Below are 7,562 nucleotides of genomic sequence, written 5' to 3' on the forward strand. Positions count from 1 at the left end.
CTCTCCCACCCAGGGAAGTCTGGAGTTGTAGTGTTTAAGAATACACAAATCAGACTAACAAGGGAAGACATATAGGGATAAATGAAAATACCAATCATACAAATATGCACTCACAAACAACAGAGTGGAACACCGGGAAGTAAAGGAAGGAAAAAACAAATAGGAAGGATGAGGATATGAACACAGACAAAGCACCAAGCAACAGTCTTCTGAACAACACTCCAAATGCCTCCTCAAACAACCAATACCTCCAACTCCAGAACCATTCAGTAAGAAATTAACACTGGCAGTCCCTGATTACCAGAGGCGAGTGGTCAACACTGAACAGCTAAAACAAAGCAGGAAAACTCTAGGAGCTCTCAACTGAACAAATTAACCCCTGCACACGTGAAATCAGAAACCTTGGTCTTCTTGCCTCCTCGTCACAGTAAACACATAAAAAATATATTGCAGTTATCTAGTACCATAGCTACTGGGGGAAGGGGGTAGAGGGCTTGGTCTCCCCGAGGCCCTATGCTTTGAGGTACCCACTCGGAGCTATGCTACTTTTAATTGTATCGACGTTCGCAGTGTGCTGATTCAGTTAAACCCTACTACAGAGCAGGGGGTCATGATCTCCCTGCACTGCTGCAAGCCAAGCGGCGACTATGGGGCCCGTGAGCCAGGTGGTTGCACCACAAGACTGTCATCAGAAGTTCAACTGTATGCGCATCATGCCCATACAGTTGAAAGCAATAGTGAAAGAGAGAATGTCAGCCGACACGCCCTTCTACACCATTCTTCCTTGGCGTCTGATGCCTCAGCACAGCGGACACGATGATGTCACTAGATGGTACTGCAGAGACCATAGCAGAAGGAATGAGGAGGTATATATTGTATTTTTTTTTTTTTCAAATCAGTGAGAAAATTGTGGTGGCCAGAATAATATATGGAGGACTATGGGGAGTGCATTATACTGTATGGAGGACTATGGGAAGTGCATGAAACTGTATAGAGGACTATGAAGGGTGCATTATGCTATATGGAGGACTATGGGGAATGCATTTTACGATATGGAGGACTATGGGTAGTGCATTATACTATATGGAGGATTGTGGGGAGTGCATTTTACTATATAGAGGACTATGGGGTGCATTATACTATAGCGAGGTGTAATGGGTCTGCTGTGCTGGAATACCTCTTTCAGTACCACCCCGTGTTTTAGGAGGTCCACTCTGCTTTGGCTGGATTCTGAATGAAGGACGCTGACTGGAATGGCTTCATTACATGGGCGCATATAAAATATCACTGCTTCTCCACGTATTTCCAGTGTGACAACTCTTTACTCACAGGACACAGAATATATATCACAACAGATACAGAGGGCAGGCCAATTCAAAAGTGGCAGGCCAGACATACATTACAATAGCCGCAGGTGGCCGGAGCCTGCCGATATTTACTGTGGGAATTACAAAGGTGGGGGAGGTCAGAAAGAGAATATCTTGTCCCCTCTGCCCTGGGGCGCAGTCTGTGGGCTGATGCATTAGGGACATGAATCTCACATGGAACCTGTTATACATACATATGACTGCACAACATATTCTGGGTGCTGGGGGGTTCTGTAACACGGCTCCCCCTTTCAGCTACGCGATCGACATACACAGTCTGATCCTTAACGGATCGGTTTGGGGATGACCGAAGTTTATGGGGTTGGTACAAGTTCCGTTTGTCGACTTAGTCTATCAGCGTTACCGTTTTGTTTGCCGGGTCTATAGTGGATGGTGAAGTCCAGAGGTTGTAGGGCTAAACTCCACCGCAGTAATCTGGCGTTGTCTCCGGACACCCGATTAAGCCACACTAGGAGATTATGGTCCGTTAGGAGGGAAAACGGTCGTCCATACAAATATGGTTGTAACTTTTTGAGTGCCCATGCTACTGCCAGGCACTCCTTCTCGATGGCCGCATAGCTTACTTCACGGGGCAGTAGTTTCCGACTCAGGTTAGCTACCGGGTGTTCTTGGCCGTCCGGCCCGACTTGGCGCAGTACTGCCCCAATGCAAACGGGACGTGTCCGTGTGAACAAGGAAACGTTTAGTTGGATCGGGTGCGGTCAATACAGGGGTATTGGTGAGGGCGTCCTTTAGCTGGCGGAAGGCTTCCTCACACTCTGGGGTCCAGGTTACCTGGCGGGGTTGGTTCTTACGGGTCAGATCAGTGAGGGGCTTGGCTACGCTGCTGTAATTGGGGACGAATTTCCTGTAATACCCTGCTGTCCCTAGAAAAGCCATGACCTGGGTTTTCGTGCGTTGGGTGGGCCATTTGGCTATGTCCTCAATCTTGGCTGGTTCTGTTCGCTGTTTCCCACTTCCCACCCAATGTCCTTAATACTGAACCTCCGCTTTGCCCACGTGACACTTGTTTGGGTTCAGGGTGATTCCAGCCTTGTGGATCCTTTCTAATACTGTCTCTAGGTGATTTAGATGCTCTTCCCATGTCACGCTGTAGATGGCAATGTCATCCAGGTAGGCACACGCATAGTCCTGGAGACCATCCAGAAGCCGGTCAGCCAGCCTCTGGAAGGTCGCAGGGGCATTCTTCATCCCGAATGGCATAACTCGAAACTGGAATAAGCCGAACGGGGTGACAAATGCAGACTTGGGAATAGCGTCAGGACTAAGGGGAATCTGCCAGTAGCCTTTGCATAGATCGATGGTGGTCAAATACTTTGCCCCCGCCAGCCGCTCTAACAGCTCATCCACGCACGGCATGGGATACGCATCCGTCACCGTTTTCTCATTGAGCCTGCGATAGTCTACACAAAACCATGTAGTCCCATCCTTCTTGGGCACTAACACTAAGGGGGATGCCCAGGGACTATCTGATTCTTCAATGACCCCTAAGCGCAACATCTCTCGTATCTCTTGTCGCATCCCTTCTCGTACAGACTCAGGGACGCGGAAGGGGGGTTGTCTCAGGGGGGGTCTGATCCTGGGTCTTATCCTTGTGTTGTGCCAGGTGGGTGTACCCAGGTCTCCCTAAAAACATCCTCTGTCGCTGCCTCAACAACGCCTCTGCCTGCTGTCTCTCCCGGGGACCTAGGTCTTCACCCCAGTGTACCTGGTCCCATGTTGTAGACTGAGTCCTCTCCCCTAAGACATCAGGCAGGGGAGTCCGGCTAAATCCTCTGCTTCAGGTGCACAGATGGCCACTACCTCTTCAGGGCGCTCCCTGTCATGATCTCCATGGCCAGAGAACTAGCATAAGCCTCAATAGGAACAAGCTCTTGGAAGATGTAACTATACTGACCATGAACTAAACCTACCGCATCATCTAGAAGTAGCCAGGTAGCATGTCCTACTTTTTATCCCTATATGCCCAGCGCCGGCCGGAGAACTAAATAATGCTAGCAGAGGGAAATATAAGACCTGACTCACCTCTAGAGAAATGCCCAAAAAGGAGACAGAGGCCCCCCACATATATTGGCGGTGATATGAGATGAAACAACAAACGCAGCAGGAAAATAGTTTAAGCAAATTTGAGGTCCGCTTTCTAGATAGCAGAAGACAGAAAGCATACTTTCATGGTCAGTAGAAAACCCTAACAAAACACATCCAGAAATTACTTTAGGACTCTGGCATTAACTCATAATACCAGAGTGGCAATTCCTGATCAACAAGAGCTTTCCAGACACAGTAACGAAACTGCAGCTGTGAACTGGAACCAAAATACAAAAACAAAACATGGACGAATGTCCAACTTATCTAGTAGATGTCTGGGAGCAGGAACAAGCACAGAGAGGCTTCTGATAACATTGTTGACCGGCAAGCATCTAACAGAGAAGCCAGGTTATATAGCGACACCCAGATCTAATCAGAACAGGTGAACAGGGAAGATGATGTCACAAGTTCAATTCCACCAGTAGCCACCGGGGGAGCCCAGAATCCAAATTCACAACAGTACCCCCCCCTCAAGGAGGGGGCACCGAACCCTCACCAGAACCACCAGGGCGATCAGGATGGGCCCTATGAAAGGCACGAACCAGATCAGAGGCATGAACATCAGATGCAGTGACCCAAGAATTATCCTCCTGGCCGTATCCCTTCCACTTGACCAGATACTGGAGTCTCCGTCTGGAAACACGGGAGTCTAGGATTTTTTCCACAACGTACTCCAACTCACCCTCAACCAACACCGGAGCAGGAGGCTCAACGGAAGGCACAACCGGTGCCTCATACCTGCGCAATAACGACCGATGAAAAACGTTATGAATAGAAAAGGATGCAGGGAGGTCCAAACGGAAGGAAACAGGGTTAAGAATCTCCAATATTTTATACGGACCGATGAACCGAGGCTTAAACTTAGGAGATGAGACCCTCATAGGGACAAAACGAGAAGACAACCACACCAAATCTCCAACACAAAGCCGAGGACCAACACGACGGTGACGGTTGGCAAAAAGCTGAGTCTTCTCCTGGGACAACTTTAAATTGTCCATCACCTGCCCCCAGATATGATGCAATCTCTCCACCACCGCATCCACTCCAGGACAATCCGAGGATTCCATCTGACCGGAGGAAAATCGAGGGTGGAACCCCGAATTACAGAAAAACGGGGACACCAAAGTGGCAGAGCTGGCCCGATTATTGAGGGCGAACTCCGCCAATGGCAAAAAAGCAACCCAATCATCCTGGTCAGCAGACACAAAACACCTCAGATATGTCTCCAGGGTCTGATTAGTCCGCTCGGTCTGGCCATTAGTCTGAGGGTGAAAAGCAGACGAAAAAGACAAATCTATGCCCATCCTAGCACAGAATGCCCGCCAAAATCTAGACACAAATTGGGTTCCTCTGTCAGAAACGATATTCTCAGGAATACCATGCAAACGAACAACATTTTGAAAAAACAGGGGCACCAACTCGGAAGAAGAAGGCAATTTGGGCAGGGGAACCAAATGGACCATCTTAGAAAAACGGTCACACACCACCCAGATGACAGACATCTTCTGAGAAACAGGCAGATCTGAAATAAAATCCATCGAGATGTGTGTCCAAGGCCTCTTAGGAATAGGCAAGGGCAACAATAATCCACTAGCCCGAGAACAACAAGGCTTGGCCCGAGCACAAACGTCACAAGACTGCACAAAGCCTCGCACATCTCGTGACAGGGAAGGCCACCAGAAGGATCTTGCCACCAAATCCCTGGTACCAAAAATTCCAGGATGACCTGCCAATGCAGAAGAATGTACCTCAGAGATGACTCTACTGGTCCAATCATCAGGAACAAACAACCTATCAGGCGGACAACGATCCGGTCTATCCGCCTGAAACTCCTGCAAGGCCCGCCGCAGGTCTGGAGAAACGGCTGACAAGATAACTCCCTCCTTAAGAATACCTGTGGGGTCAGAGTTGCCGGGTGAATCAGGCTCAAAACTCCTAGAAAGGGCATCCGCCTTAACATTCTTAGAACCCGGTAGGTACGATACCACAAAATTAAACCGAGAGAAAAATAATGACCAGCGCGCCTGTCTAGGATTCAGGCGCCTGGCGGTCTCAAGATAGATCAAATTTTTGTGGTCAGTCAATACCACCACCTGATGTCTGGCCCCCTCGAGCCAATGGCGCCACTCCTCAAACGCCCACTTCATGGCCAAAAGCTCCCGATTCCCAACATCATAATTCCGCTCAGCGGGCGAAAATTTACGGGAAAAGAAGGCACAAGGCCTCATCACGGCGCAGTCAGAACTTTTCTGCGACAACACTGCCCCAGCCCCGATCTCAGAAGCGTCGACCTCAACCTGAAAAGGAAGAGTCACATCAGGCTGACGCAACACAGGGGCAGAAGAAAAACGGCGCTTAAGCTCCTGAAAGGCCTCCACAGCATCAGGGGACCAATTAGCAACATCAGCACCCTGTCTAGTCAAATCGGTCAATGGCTTAACGACATCCGAAAAACCAGAAATAAATCGACGATAAAAGTTGGCAAAGCCCAAAAATTTCTGAAGACTTTTAAGAGAAGAGGGCTGCGTCCAATCACAAATAGCTTGAACCTTGACAGGATCCATCTCAATGGAAGAGGGAGAAAAAATATATCCCAAAAAGGAAATTCTCTGAACCCCAAAAACGCACTTAGAACCCTTGACACACAGAGAATTAGACCGCAAAACCTGAAAAACCCTCTTAACATGCCGGACATGAGAGTCCCAATCATCCGAAAAAATCAGAATATCATCCAGATACACTATCATAAATTTATCCAAAAAATCGCGGAAAATATCATGCATAAAGGACTGGAAGACTGAAGGGGCATTAGAAAGACCAAAAGGCATCACCAAATACTCAAAGTGGCCCTCGGGCGTATTAAATGCGGTTTTCCACTCATCCCCCTGCCTGATCCGCACCAAATTATACGCCCCACGGAGATCAATCTTAGAGAACCACTTGGCCCCCTTTATGCGAGCAAACAAATCAGTCAGCAACGGCAATGGGTATTGATATTTAACCGTGATTTTATTCAAAAGCCGATAATCAATACATGGTCTCAAAGAGCCGTCTTTTTTTGACACAAAGAAAAAACCGGCTCCTAAGGGAGATGACGATGGACGAATATGTCCCTTTTCCAAGGACTCCTTTATATATTCTCGCATAGCAGCATGTTCAGGCACAGACAGATTAAACAAACGACCCTTTGGGTATTTACTGCCCGGGATTAAATCTATGGCACAATCGCACTCACGGTGCGGAGGTAGTGAACCCAGCTTGGGTTCTTCAAAGACGTCACGATAATCAGACAGGAACTCAGGGATTTCAGAGGGAATAGATGATGAAATGGACACCAAAGGTACGTCCCCATGAGTCCCCTTACATCCCCAGCTCAACACAGACATAGCTCTCCAGTCAAGGACTGGGTTGTGAGACTGCAGCCATGGCAATCCCAGCACCAAATCATCATGTAGATTATACAGCACCAGAAAACGAATAGTCTCCTGGTGATCCGGATTAATACACATAGTCACTTGTGTCCAGTATTGTGGTTTATTATTAGCCAATGGGGTGGAGTCAATCCCCTTCAGAGGAATAAGAGTCTCCAAAGGCTCTAAATCATACCCACAACGATTGGCAAAGGACCAATCCATAAGACTCAAAGCGGCGCCAGAGTCGATATAGGCGTCCGTAGCAATAGATGACAAAGAGCAAATCAGGGTCACAGACAAAATAAATTTAGACTGTAAAGTGCCAATGGGAACGGATTTATCAAGCTTTTTAGTACGCTTAAAGCATGCTGATATAACATGAGTAGAATCCCCACAATAGAAACACAACCCATTTTTCCGTCTAAAATTCTGCCGCTCGCTTCTGGACAGAATTCTATCACACTGCATGTTTTCTGGCGTCTTCTCAGTGGACACCGCCAGATGGTGCACTGGTTTGCGCTCCCGCAGACGCCTATCGATCTGAATGGCCATTGTCATGGACTCATTCAGACTTGCAGGCACAGGGAACCCCACCATAACATCCTTAATGGCATCAGAAAGACCCTCTCTGAAAGTAGCCGCCAAGGCACACTCATTCCACTGAGTAAGCACA

The sequence above is a fragment of the Ranitomeya variabilis genome, chromosome 1 (assembly GCF_051348905.1).
Source record: "Ranitomeya variabilis isolate aRanVar5 chromosome 1, aRanVar5.hap1, whole genome shotgun sequence".
NCBI classification, from domain to species: Eukaryota; Metazoa; Chordata; class Amphibia; order Anura; family Dendrobatidae; genus Ranitomeya; species Ranitomeya variabilis.